We start from the raw sequence: 14,357 nt of genomic DNA, 5'->3' as shown, positions 1-14,357 counted from the left end.
ATTTTTCTTTATTTAAAAAGGGATTTACGTTTGTGCCAACTAGAAAGATAGATATGGCAGAATTAACTCTGGACATAAAATTATTTACTAGAAAATTAAATTTAGAACTTCTGGCTAGTTTGAAAAATGTTTCTGATGGCAATAATGAAACTAACATTAGCAGACACACAGATGGAGACTTAGTTACAGAGAACTTATTTGGCAACTAAGGCTGGATTCCAACACACCCACCGATTTGAATGACCACATATCACTTATACCAGCTCTAAAATTAAAAGCAAATAAAATTAAAAGAAAAATATATCACCATAAGAAATAATTTTTATACCAATATGAACTACCACATAGGCAGCAATCTACTTAACACTGAATGCGTGATAAGAGACCTTGGGACCCAGGTGGACAGTAGTCTCTCCTTTGATAGTCACATCACCACAGTAGTCAGGAAGTCCTTCTACGTGGTACACCTCATCATAAAAGGGTTCTCATCCAGGAAAAAAGAGGTCATTGTTCACCTCGACTCATCACTCATTAGACCCATTATAGAGTACAGTGCCCCTTTTGGAATGTACCTCACAAGACATCTGCAGCAGCTGGAAAGGCCACAGAAGTACCTCACAAAGAGGATTACTGGCCTCAAACAAATTCCCTACACTGACCGCCTCAAAAAACTCCAGCTTTGCTCCGTAGCATATCACCTACTCCGCGGTGATCTCTGCCTAACATATAAAGCTATGTCAAACCCAGAGCTGTTGGACATGCTACACCTAAAGATAAAGTATCTGATACTGATACTTTCAAAAAGATTACTTTTCTTGATGTGAAAAACTGTATTACACAGGTGAACATGGCTATTTATGACATGCAGTTAAACAATGATATTTCAATAGATGTGTTTAATTATTTCTCCACCCCATGCCCTAAAATTCCACAAATATATGGAATTCCAAAGATACACAAATCTTTAGAGCAACCACCATTGAGACCTATAGTCTCAGGTAAGGGGTGGATAACTGAAACTATATCTAAATATTTACAGAATGTACTATCTGAGTTATTACCTAAATGTGGTAGCATAATAAAAGACAGCTCACACTTCTTGAAGAACCTTAGTATATGATATAAAATGCCTTATGACTATATTTTTGTAACATTGGATGTGGAATCGTTATTTACGGTTATTCCCATAGATTATGGCATAGAGGCAATTAGAAGGTTCTTACTGTCTAACACTAAGCAATCTCGTGAAGTGGAAAATATATGCTTTCTCCTTCATTTGGTACTAACTAATAATATTTTATTTTTGATGGTACTCCATATAAACAATTAACTGGAGTAGCCATGGGTACTTCTGTGGCAAATACTTTTGCGAATCTAGTACTTTTCAATGGGAGAAGGAATTTATTTTAAGTAATAAAAATGCACTGAATGTACATGTAAAAGTTATGCAAGATTAAGTAGATGATTGTTTCTTAAGTATGGGATGGCACGATAGAAGAACTTCATTCTTTCACGACATACATTAATAACACTACAAATTTTTAAATTTAAAATGTGCTTCTCACCAGATGAAATGATATTTTTGGATGTAAAGTTATATAAAAGAACAACATGCTACAAACTATGGTACATAAGAAAGACGTCCATACAATAAGATATTTGGATAGTACTAGTATGCATCCTTCACATGTATTTAAAAGTATAATGAAATCACAGTTTATAAGAATAAGTAGATTAACAACAGATGAACAAATATACATTAATGAAATAACAAATATGAAAACAGAGTTTTTAGAAGTGGATATGCTGAAAGTATTATTGATAAAACTATTAAAATAACAACAGAGGGCAGAAAAACTGATTATAAACCCATTTTCATAGAAGATGAGATAGATGTTATTTATAGCTTATCGATAGTTAATAAAAGAAAGAAAATACTCTGAGATACATTACCACATACTCTGGCTACTCTAACCAAATATGTGAAATAATCAAGAAAAATTGGCCAATTTTAATGGCAATGCCTGAATTCAGCTCAATAGTGGGCCCCAAACCCAGCTTCTCCTATAGGAATAGTCAATGTTTAAAGAATATGTTGTGCTATAAAGATTTTGTGGAACAACATAATACCATACATAGTAAGATAGGGACTTATAAATGTTACAATTGTAGCTGTTGCATTGACATTTTAGATACAGATAGTACCTTTAAACATCCTGTCACACATAAAAATTTCAATTTTACTGTAGTGCTAATTGTAATACTATGAAATTAGTCTACCTGCCACCTGCATGCAATGTCAGGCTTTTTATGTAGGAAAGACTATCGTAGGCTCAAAGATCGTATAATCGAACATAGATCAGAGATAAATAGACAAATGCAGACAAATGCTTTATTTAAGCATATATATGAATTCAGCAACCACACTTTTAAGTTTAGATGTATAGATGTAGTGCAAGTGGGTGTGAGGGGGTGATATTAACAACTTTTTAGATATGAGAGAGCTAGAATGGATAATAAGACTACAAGCTGACACTTTACCTGGTTTGAATGGTACTTTTACTATTAAACCAGTATTAGTGAAGCGCCAAATGAGTAATTTATAATACACAATTAATTTTGTAGTATAACAAATAATCTTAAGTATATTACCATGATGGTTTTTAGAATAAAGGGACTCACACATATTTCCTTACAGAATTTGATGTACTTGATTCCTTTTTTCCTTTTAGTATGTTTTATTGGCTGGTTTGATCATGTGATTTTAACTGTTTCCTCTATTTAAATGGATTGAAATAATGTATAATGTTATATGCTGATGAAGGGTTGAGAGCCCGAAAGCTTCATTAAAGCCTGTGTTTCTGTAACTACTGTGTTCCTGCTGAGATTTTGTTCTATCTACGTGTTCAGTTCACACCTAAAGAAATCCCAATCCGTCTGAGCTACATGCTCTAGGGACCTAAACCTTGTCACCACAATAAACAGGACATGCTGGAGGGATAGATTCCTGTCCCAGAGACTTCCTATACTCTGGAACAAGCTACCCATCTATGTCAAGCAAAGTTCTTCATTAGCACTCTTCAAGAAAAATCTTGTTGAGTGGATGGGAAATGGGAAATACACCCTGGGGATCACTTTTGTGTCTCTGCTCGACAGTGGCACAGGAAAATAACTTTCTTCGGTGGCGTAAGCTATGGAACCTTACTGGCTAGGCTTACGTAGGCCCTTGGGCCGATAGCCTAGTACCTACCTATGAACCTATAACAGAAGAATCCTGTGAAGAGGTTTTTGTATGACTCATTCTGAAGAGCTGAGAGAATTTTTCTTATCCAGTTGAATCATGTGACAAGAAGTTTTGAGTATCAAGTGATAAAATGTTCTTCAGTAGAATTTCTGATGGTTTCGTAGTTAATTGATGCTAAAATATTCAACCAAATATCATTTAAAATAAAAAAATTCCTGTCAGAAATATTTTTAAGAAAAGAGAGCTATAGACGTAAGCTGCTACCAAGTCAGCATCTTGGCCACACTCCCCACTGAAACTACTTTCGACATAGCAAATCAAAACCAAGAAAATCTAAAAATAATACTGCTCAATGCTAGGAGCCTAAACAAAAACTTCCACTCCCTAAAATCACTCTTTACCCTAGAGAATGCTGATGTCTGTGCAGTCACTGAGACCTGGTTTAAAGCCATGGAGAACACACCGACAGTGCAAGGTTATAATGCCTTCCACACATTTAGGTCAGCTACTTCACAGGCAGGGACTATAGGTGGAAGTGTTTCTATTTACATCAAAAATAAATAAACTTCAAGGCTGGTCAAACAGGACAGTGCACTTGAGCTGCTCCATGTTCAAATCACCATAGGTAAAATCCAATACCACTTCCTTGCAAGCTATAGGCCCCCCTCTATGACCCAGGAAACCCATCCCATGTATTTAAGCTTATTAGAAACACAAACCATCCAACCCAATACCATATTCATGGGTGACTTTAATTACCCCACTATTAACTGGGAATCCTATATGACACCAAATGTACATGCACAGAGATTCCTGGATTTTGTAAACACAAACTCCCTGAACCAGATAGTCAATACACCAACGAGGGGTGCAACCATACTGGATCTGGTCCTTACTAACATGGGAGAATGCTGCACACCCCCTACTGTAATGCCTTCCCTGGTAAGGTCAGACCACAAAATGGTCTCCTTTGAAATAAAAATAAAACCTGGACCCCCAGCTAAACCTGGAATATTCAGGAGCTATTCTAAGGCTAACTTCTTGCTATTAAGTGAGAACCTGGCAAAATTTCATGCTACATAAACCCTGAGAACACTTCTGCCTATGCAGAACTGTTCACAGAAACCCTGTATAAGCATGCTAATTGCTGCATAGAGGCAGCTGTACCCACCGCGAAGAAGTACAGAAATAACTCAAAAAACAAGCCACCCTGTTGGAATCACAAAATCAATCGGCTGTATAACAGGAAGAAGAAAATCATGTCATAAATTAGAAGGTTCAGCACCTAGCAGGATAAAAGCACTCTCATCAAACTAAATAAACAACCCAGAGGACGAATAAAGTCTACCAAAGCCAAATTTGAGGTAAGTTTGGCATCCCAGGCCAAGGACAACAACAAAGCATTCTTTAGCTATGTCTGCAATCTCAAAGGCAATACACAATTGTGTGCAGAGCTCATTGTAAATGGAGCCACCTATACTTAGCCAGAAGATATAGCAAATCTCCTGGCTGATAAATGCAGCTGCAACTTTACTCCTCTCTCCCTCTTAGGCTTCCCTCAGGAAATATCATCAAATGTAACTCCCCTACTATCACTAGGGACCAGGTCTTTAATGCTCCTCTAAGACCAAGAACACTGCATCATTGAGCCTAGACAATATTCTAGGATATCTTATAAATAGCATGAAACATGACCTATCACGGCCTCTGGAATTACTATTTAACTGTAGCCTCTGATCAGGCTTTGTGCATCATGAATAGAGAAAGGCAACAGTCATCCCTCTCCACATCTACAGACCCTGGAAACTAAAGACCCATAAGTCTCACAAGTCTTATATGTAAAGCCATGGAAATAATTATCATGGAGATGATCAACAGAAATATAGTAAACCTCCAGACACTGGACCCAACCCAGTTTGGTTTTGTCAAGGGTAAATCATGTCTACTCAACCTGGTGGACTTCTTTGAGAAGGTCACCAAATCAATGGATGTGGGCAAAATTGTTCACACTGCCTACATCACTCGGGCATTGTTGACAAACTCAGAAGGTTAGGTACAAACCCATATGTCACCTGGTGGATTGCCAACTGGCTCACAAACAGGACCCAGGAAGTTAGAATTGGGGAGTCCACCACTACAAAGAGGCCTGTCACAAGTGGAGTCCCTCAGGGATCAGTCCTTGGACTGCTTCTTTTTGATATTTACTTCTCAGAAGTCAAGGCCAATGTCAGTGGTCTCTGGCTGACTAAATTTGCAGATAATTGCAAATTAGGAGCTGTCATTGAATCTCACACTGACACAAATGTTCTCCAAGTTGGGGATGACACAGACAAACAACTGGTGTCAGAGCCATGGACTAAAACTAAATGCCACAAAAATGCATAATAGTATCCTTTGGGAAGTCATCCATCCCTGGTAACTATCATATTGACAACACACCCCCTTAGAGTTGACCTAGTAGTCTGAGACTTAAGGACACACATAGATAGCAATCTAGCCTTTGATCATCACGTTTCTCCAGTGGTGAGGAAATCATTCTGTGTTGCACAACTTATAAACAAAGGTATGGCATCTAAGTCCAAGGAATAATTATTCCACTGTATTTGGCATTCATTGGACCTATCATTGAGCACAATGTCCCATTTGGTATTTACCTAACCAGGCATATCCAACAACTGGAACTTCCACAGAGGTTTCTCACTAAAAGAATACAGGGCGTAAATAATATGTCCTATGCAGACCATCTCAAGGCCCTCTCCCTGTATTCTGTCTCCTACAGGCTTTTGAGGGGAGATCTATGCCTGGCAGGGCATTGTCAGACCCCACTTTGATGGACCTCCTACATATCCACAAAACAAACAGCACCAGAATTACCTGTTCTAAAGACATAAACTTTGCCTGTGATATAAATAGGACCTGCTGGAGAGATAGGTGTGCATCCCAGAGACTACCCCGTCTATGGAAAAGGTTCCCCATCCATGTGAAGCAGAGTTCCTCCCTAACCCAATTCAAGTGTAACTTGGACAATTGGATGGGAGGCCAGAAATTCATCCCTGGTTTGACACCTATGTCTCTAATGGACACAGGTAACCTGCAAATGGTTCATCTCCCAGGCCCATGCTTACACTTATCAAGGGTATGAGAACTTGACAGAGATTTAGGACGCATGGCTAAGCTTAAAAAGGCCCTTGTGGTAGTTAGCCTGGTAAACACCTATCAACCTATGACCCTATTATTATAGTTTCCTGGAGAAGTGTTAGGGATGACCAGTGCAGGAGATCTTCAGTTGAGGAGGGCTTATTTCCAGGAGGAATATAAACTGCTACAATGGTTATATATTTTTTGGCATTAATTTCAAGTCTACTAAACAGAAGCTCAGTGTTATTGAATTGTGGATGATTTAGTTCAAGGCTTTTGAGTTTGAGTGAGTTTTTGTATGCCTCCACCCTGCTTGTCTAGTCTGTGCTGTTTACGGATGTTGTAGCCTTGGGTTAATATTTCATTATTGCTTATCTGAGGCTTTAGCCAAGTTTCAGTTACGACTGCTATGTCACAAGAGTATAATGAAAGTGAAGCCTGAAATTCATGTATTTTGTTTGACAGGCTCCTGAGATTCATATTTAAAAATAAGAGGTCAGATTTTTTTAGAGGGAAGACTGGTGGTAATGTGAATACATGGAGGGGGTGATGAGTAAGATCCTTGCTGATTAAGTGTGGTGCCAGGTTTTGGGTGGCTATCCCAGTTAAGTATAAAGTTAGAGCTTGAATATGATAGTGGTATGAATGCTTTGGAGTTAGTTTAGCAAATTTGTGGAGAAATTGAGGTATAGTATATTGTTGCAATACTTGTATGAGAAAAAGGCCACTTTGGTGGAGTTAAAGAGATTTGGCACTATAATGATGTATATGTCTTTAGCATAGAATGTTGAGGGACTTGAGATGGTAGGAGAGGAGTAGGCTGTATGTAGGGGATGGTGATAAGATGTTACATTAGTGGCCAGGAAGAGGAAAAATAGGGTAAAAATGTGGAAGAGAAGCTTTGCTGAACTTATGATGGTGACAGCTATTTGATGATTATGAAAGAAAGTCTAGATAGTGATGTCTAGTTGATTTGTTGGACTGTACAGTAAGTATAATGATATACATTTAAGGAAGGTAAAACTAGTTTTAAATAGTTAGTATAGTAATGCGAGATGGGGAGGGGCAATGTGAGATGGGGAGGGGCAGAATAATGGAAAAGTGAGGATAGAGTTCAGATAAGGTAGGTTGTGAAAGAATATATGTAGAGGTTGGTGATTGGATGAATTGAAATGGTGGGAGTGGTTAGGTTAAAATAAATGTAGGTGTAGTGGGAGCAGATGGGATATGGGGGCAGGGTAGAGGAGCAGAGTGAGCCTGAGCATACTGGGCAGACCTGAAATAGTGAAGAACAGCAGAAAGAATCAGTACAACTGGAAAAAACTAACAGTTAAGTACAGGGCTAAACATGAGGTAACATAGGAGCCAATATGGGTAAAAAAAATAAATGCTCAATTACAGTGATTCTGGTGCATTGCTATAGCACAATCTACTAAAATATGTTTTTTTGTCAGTCCAGCAATCAAAGCCCCTCTCCTATCAGAACTAATACTGCCTCCTCCAGTACTAAACCACCTTCACCCTGCAACCTGTAGCTATAGAGATTATCAAAAAAACTGCTTAAAAAACTAAAACCCACCTCTTTAGCTGCAGACAACTTACCTGCCGATTTCCTCAAACTAACAGCAGATGGTATAGCCTATCCTATATTGATTCTTATCACTAGATCCATAGGAGAACATGTCCCTCCCATCTGGAAAACCTCTTACATAATACCCCTACATAAAGGTGGCTCATCAACAGATCTTTCCAACTACCGCCGATTACAACATTATCACCACTGTCAAAAATACTGAAGAGGGTCTTTCACATGCAAGTTACCAGTTACCTACATTGTAACAAACTTCTAACTAACACTCAGCATGGCTTTCGATCATACCATAGTACATCAACTGCTCTAATGTCATTTACCAATACTGTCACTTATCACAGGAGCAACAGTAATTATATATCATCTATCTTCCTGGACCTATCAAAAGCCTTTGATATGGTTTCTCATAGTGAACTACTAAATGTTCCCACCAAACTAAATTTCTGCCAGTCTACCCTCGCCTGGTTCCAGGATTACCTTAATGGATGCCAGCAAGCAGTTTCTTGGCAACAGACTCTATCACCCTTTCTTCCACTGGCTATAGGTATCCCTCAAGGCTAAATCTTAGGCCCACTACTATTTTCAATATTTACAAATAACTTCCACACCTCAACCCCATAAGCCTCCCTCATTCACTATGCAGATGATTCGACAGTGATATGTGCTGCTTCCTCTATTCAAGAACTTAAAAACCTAACACAACAATCCTTTCTAGCAGTTGAGACCTGGCTTACAAACTCTCAATTAATTTTAAACACCCCCAAAAAACAAACATGATTTTCCAACCCACTAAATCAACCCCAACAACTAACATTTTTAGCATTTAACATTGTATCACTAAATAACACCATCATCTCCCCATCACCTCATACCAAACCTTTAGGAGTCGAAATTGATTGCAACTTAAAGTTTGATCTTTATATTTTCCAAACATTAAAAAAAGTGCACAAAAATTTGGAACATTGTTTAGGAACAAACACCACTTCACTAAAAATAGTAAAACTACCATTGCCCAATCTCACTTAATCTCCACACTACTATACACAGCTTCAATACTCACAAATCTAAAAAAAAAAAATCTGAGCTAGCAAAACTTGAATCTCGTTATTACAAAATTGCCAGATATGCCACAAACCTACCAGCTAGATCTCACCATTGTATAGCACTCAAGGAACTCAACTGGCTAGAGCTCCCACATCTCCTTCACTACATCCAGTAAACCATGGTCCATAAAATATGAACCTGAGAAAACACCTGCCCTACAAGTATTTCTTCAACCATATGCCACTAACAGAACCCTACAGTCTACTAACAAACATCACATAAAAAATCAATATATCCAAAAACAAAGCTGGAGACACCACCTTCTCAAATTATGTAGGTAAAATCTGGAATGCACTACCAGAAAACATTGCAATGGTTACATCACTAGCCCAGTTTAAAACAATACTAAAACCCTACTTATTCAGTCAATGTCTGTGTCCTTGCTCTGCACCAGACTAACCTCTCCCTCTGACTGTGATACTACTTTGTTTCACTTACTGACAAATCCATCCCCATCTCTATTCTGTTGACTGTCTCTCTCTGCAAACTAACACTCCATAGTACTATAACATTGTAGAGCTGATGGCATATTAAGACTTGACAATTCAGTTTCTTAGTAAACTGTGTTCAGAATTTGTGTAATTGTCATATTGGTCTCTCTATTTTCTTATACAGAAAGGTTTATTGATGCAATGTCTCTCTGCTTATTGTTATACACAGAAAGGTTTATTGATGCAATGTCTCTCTGCTTATTGTTACATACAGAAAGGTTTAATGATACAATGTCGCTCTATTTATTGTTATATAGAGAAAGGTTTAATGATACAATGTCTCTACTTATTGTTATATACAGAAAGGTTTAATGATACAATGTCTCTCTACTTATTGTTATATACAGAAAGGTTTAATGATACAATGTCTCTCTACTTATTGTTATATAGAGAAAGGTTTAATGATACAATGCCTCTCTACTTATTGTTATATACAGAAAGGTTTAATGACAAAATGGGCAGGATTCACGAAGGCTTGCACGGAGTCTAAGAGTAGTGTAGACTCCATGCAGCCTTCGCGATCCAGGAACAGCCCTAAAGTCTGTGTAAGAGACCAGCTAAAACGTCTCTTACACGGAGTGGGCATGGATATGCTAATCACCTCACTTGCAGCCAAATAGCATGCAAATGAGGTAGATTAGTGATCCAGGAAGCCCAAAGCAGCCCGTGTAATAGCCGTTTTAGCTGCAGAAATGTACTCAGTTGACAACTGAGTACGTTTCTGCAAAAAACACAATGGAGCCATGTCAGCTCCAAATAAAGGGTGCATGTGTGTCAGGCAGCATGCCGATGGCCAAATATGTGGCCATTGGCAAGGTACCCCGATGCAAATATGAGAAATAAATACTTTTTTTTTCGGCGATCGCCGGTGTTTAAACGCAGTGCAGCCCCACGCAAACGGGCTGCGCTATATAAAACATAAAAATGAAGGTTATAAACCCACAAATGTGGGTTTTATGCAATATATGGATTTACAATGCAGGGACCAGCAGACCAAAAACAACATGGCCACCGTTTAGTGGTTGCTAAGGGGGGAAGCTGAGTCTAAGACATGTAACTAAGCATTAGTAGGCAATCTGATGCAAATGAGTGTTAGGATACTGAATTCCACTGTCACATAGCAAATGAGCACATTCTGAGTAGTGTAAGAGTTACATAAGGGGGAGGAACAGAGTAGGAGATAGGTGACATCACAGGGGGGAATGGCAGAAAGAAATGCAGTTCATTGGAGGTCAGTGTTACATGACAGATGTCAGACACATATCATGGAAAGAGGAGTGCCACAACATAAGCATGGGAAAGTCAAGAAATGGAAGGTGTACACTGTTGCCTACACCAACGTTTCTTGATGTGCGTGCATGCGCACGTGTGCGCGCCATGAAGCACGAGTAGGACAGTGTGTGCGCGTGTAAGGCAGACTGAGCATGTGGGAGCGTGTTGGGAGATGTTTAACACTGTTTGCGCTGGTGTGCGCGCGTTTAAACCCGAATAAGCAGATTCTGAACCGTGTAAGCATGTGTGCGCGTGTGTAAGCCACTGTGAGCGTGTTTCTGCTGGTATGCACGTTGCTCCCCCCTGAGGAAACAGAGAGGAAAAAGGAAGCAACAGACTTAGTAGGAAGCTAGCAGGGAATACTGCTGGAGCTAGCAGGTGAAAACAATTAGAAGCAGGCAATTACACAGGCAGAATAGTAGCTCAGCCAAGCACTTAAAACTCTGCAAACAGCAGTGCAGGATGTTTCTCTCAAGAGACACTGCAAGACAGGAGTAAGCTATTAGAAGTGAAAACTGAAAAAGCTGAACTCAGAGCAGAAATGTTAGGGGCTGCCATAGCTGTCATAATGAGACATAGGCGACTTGCTGAGGGTGGTGACAATGCAGATGGTGCCAGACAACCCACAGTGAGGAGACGGAGAAGAGTGTACAGGCCCAGGGTCACCTACCACGGGTTACATGAGCTGGAGATAGTAGAGCGCTATAGAGTGGACAGAGAGCTCCTGCAGCAAATAGTTGAGCTGTGCAGGCCACGCCTCACACACAGAACCAACAGAGGGGAAACCCATCCCAGTGGAAACCAAGGTATGTGTTGGCCTAAGAATACTAGCAACAGGTACCTTCCAAAGACCAACTGGTGATATGATGGGGATATCACAGGCATCAGCCTCCAGGGTACTGCACCAGTTCCTGGATGCCATGTCAGCACATGTCGGTGATCATGTATATTTCCCCAATGCCCGTGAGGTATTGGCCAGCAATATGCGTCTCTTCCAGCAAATAGTGGAATACCCTGAGGTAGTGGGTGCAATAGACTGCACGCACATACACATCAAACCACCAGCCGGTGAGCGGGGTAGGGCCTACATTAACCGCAAGGGCTTCCCCTCCATCAACTGCCAGGTCGTGTATGATGCCCAGGGCATAATAATGAATGCGTGTGCTGGCTGCCTTGGGAGCTACAATGATTCCCACATCTGGCATTTGTCGCAGCTGTACCAGACATTTGCCAATGGGGACATCCTACACGGACACCTAGTGGGGGATGCAGGTTATGCACTGGAGGCGTGGCTGATGACACCCATCAGAAACGCACACACACCTGAACAGGAATGCCATAATGAGGCACACGTACAAACACATAATGTAATAGAGAGTGTGTTTGGGCTGCTCAAGTCACGGTTCCGGTGTCTGGACACATCTGGTGGAGCCTTGCAGTACACACCAACTACATGTACCCAAATGGTCATGGTATGTGCTGTTACATAATATGATCTTGCGAAAACAGCTGCAGCAGGACCAGCATAGGGCCGAGCCAAACAGACCCCCACCATTGCCAAGGCCATCACAGGCAGAGCGTGACTCGGAGGAGGAACGACCTGAGCCTGCCCCAGTAGGCAGAAGGAGGCGTGCCCAGTATGCCCTGGCCCTGGCAAAGAGGCAACGCATAGCACATACACTGGCTCAGTAGGAACCCTGGGAACGATACCCCCTCTGACTCACTCAAATTATAACAGGGATGCCTAAAATTACATGACCTGCTCACAAACATGTACAGGGAGTGTAATATGTGCATCCGACAGAGGCAGCCCTGCAGCACCACCTGAGGCATGAATGCCATGTGTTAAGTAATGTAACACCATGTACTATATGCACACCTGAGGACCGTGACTAACATCCTACCCTCACCAAGCATCATGCCACAATATGACAATGAGATGATCAATTGCAATAATTGGCTGAAGTATTGCAGTTAGTCAAAGGGGATCCAATGTGTGCCAGCCTGGGATGACATGCTGAGCATGACATGATGCTCCACCTGCTAGGACTGGACTGGCGTGCACCTATCAGTGCAGGCCGTATGGATACTGGCAAAGGCTGTTGTTACCCACAGCGTGCCCTGAATAGGTAAGGCTCAAAACACAAACCTACCTCCATAGGTATCAGAAGGGATAAGAACCTAGATGTAATGCTACCCAATGCCAGAAGTCTAAACAGCAAGATGCATGCAGTCTAAACTCACCCAGTATGGAGAATGTTGATATCTGTGCTGTAACAGAAAACTGGGTCAAGGCTCACAACAGCACCCTAACACTACCAGGTTACACCTCATACTGTGCTGTACAGCCTCAAAACATGGAACAAGCTATGACTAGCAATAATTGTCAAGGATAACCACACCCCCATGTTGGTACCACAACAAGAAGCAGCATGGACTAGCCATGGTCAAGTAACAGTGGCTAAAACTGCCTCCCAGTTTATAGCCTGCTACAGACTACCATCTCAACACCAGGAACTGCACCTGGCCTATGTTGGAATACATGAATATATCATGTCCTCCAAACCACATTATATTGGGTGACTGAAAATACCCAGACATAGACTGGGAGCATTATACTAGCTCCAACACTGTAGGACAAAAGTTCATAGAATCCATAAACCAAAATGCTCAGGAACAACATACCACTCCCACAAGAGGGGTAAGCATACTGGATGTGATAATCAGCAACATGGGTACTGGATGGCAAGATGAGAAGTGTATTGCTCACTGGTAAGACCAGACCATAGAGTAATCACACTGGATATACACATCCTGACCACAGTCCCTGGCCAGAAAACCACAGTGAAAAACATGTGTAAAGCAAAAGTTGCACTCCTCCAAACTGATGTAGAATCCATTAAAGGCCCTGTGCAGGTGCAAAATATGGGCCACACCTCAGAACCTGTTATACAGGCATTCCATGCACACCGCCAGGAATGCTTGGATTATGTAATCCTAAATTAAAACAAGACACAATGCCATACACGCAGGCATCTGGCATGGTGGACTCCAGCCATTACCAAACCATGCAAGAGAATGAGGAAGCTACTACATGATAGAGCAAACATAAAAAAAGAAGTAATCACTGATCAGTAGTATGGCAATAAAATATATCCACACATACAATCCACTAAGGCCAGCTACAACAAGTTGAATCTGTGAATCTTGAGGCAATGTTACACCTGCCCCAAGTACACAGACAACCCTCAACTCGCCCCAAGAAATACAAATATATGTGAGAGATGCAACCATTTATCCAAACTGGAGGCTGAGCTCACTCAACTCAGTACTCCCAAAACTAGTCAGGAGGAGAAGGTAACCACACACACCACAAACCCAGTCCCACATAGACCTATCACAACTGCAAACCAAAGACATAAACACAGAAAAACATTCCTGGAGGCGCGAATTACAAACACACCACACCAACAGAGGCCTCCAAAGCAGACACCCAATCAAACAACCTCCAAACATA

This window comes from Protopterus annectens, chromosome 9.part0 (assembly GCF_019279795.1).
Source record: "Protopterus annectens isolate FY-2018-M chromosome 9.part0, PAN1.0, whole genome shotgun sequence".
Lineage (NCBI taxonomy): Eukaryota > Metazoa > Chordata > Ceratodontiformes > Protopteridae > Protopterus > Protopterus annectens.
The sequence above is the reverse complement of the archived record's forward strand: the minus strand, read 5'-3'. Positions refer to the sequence as shown.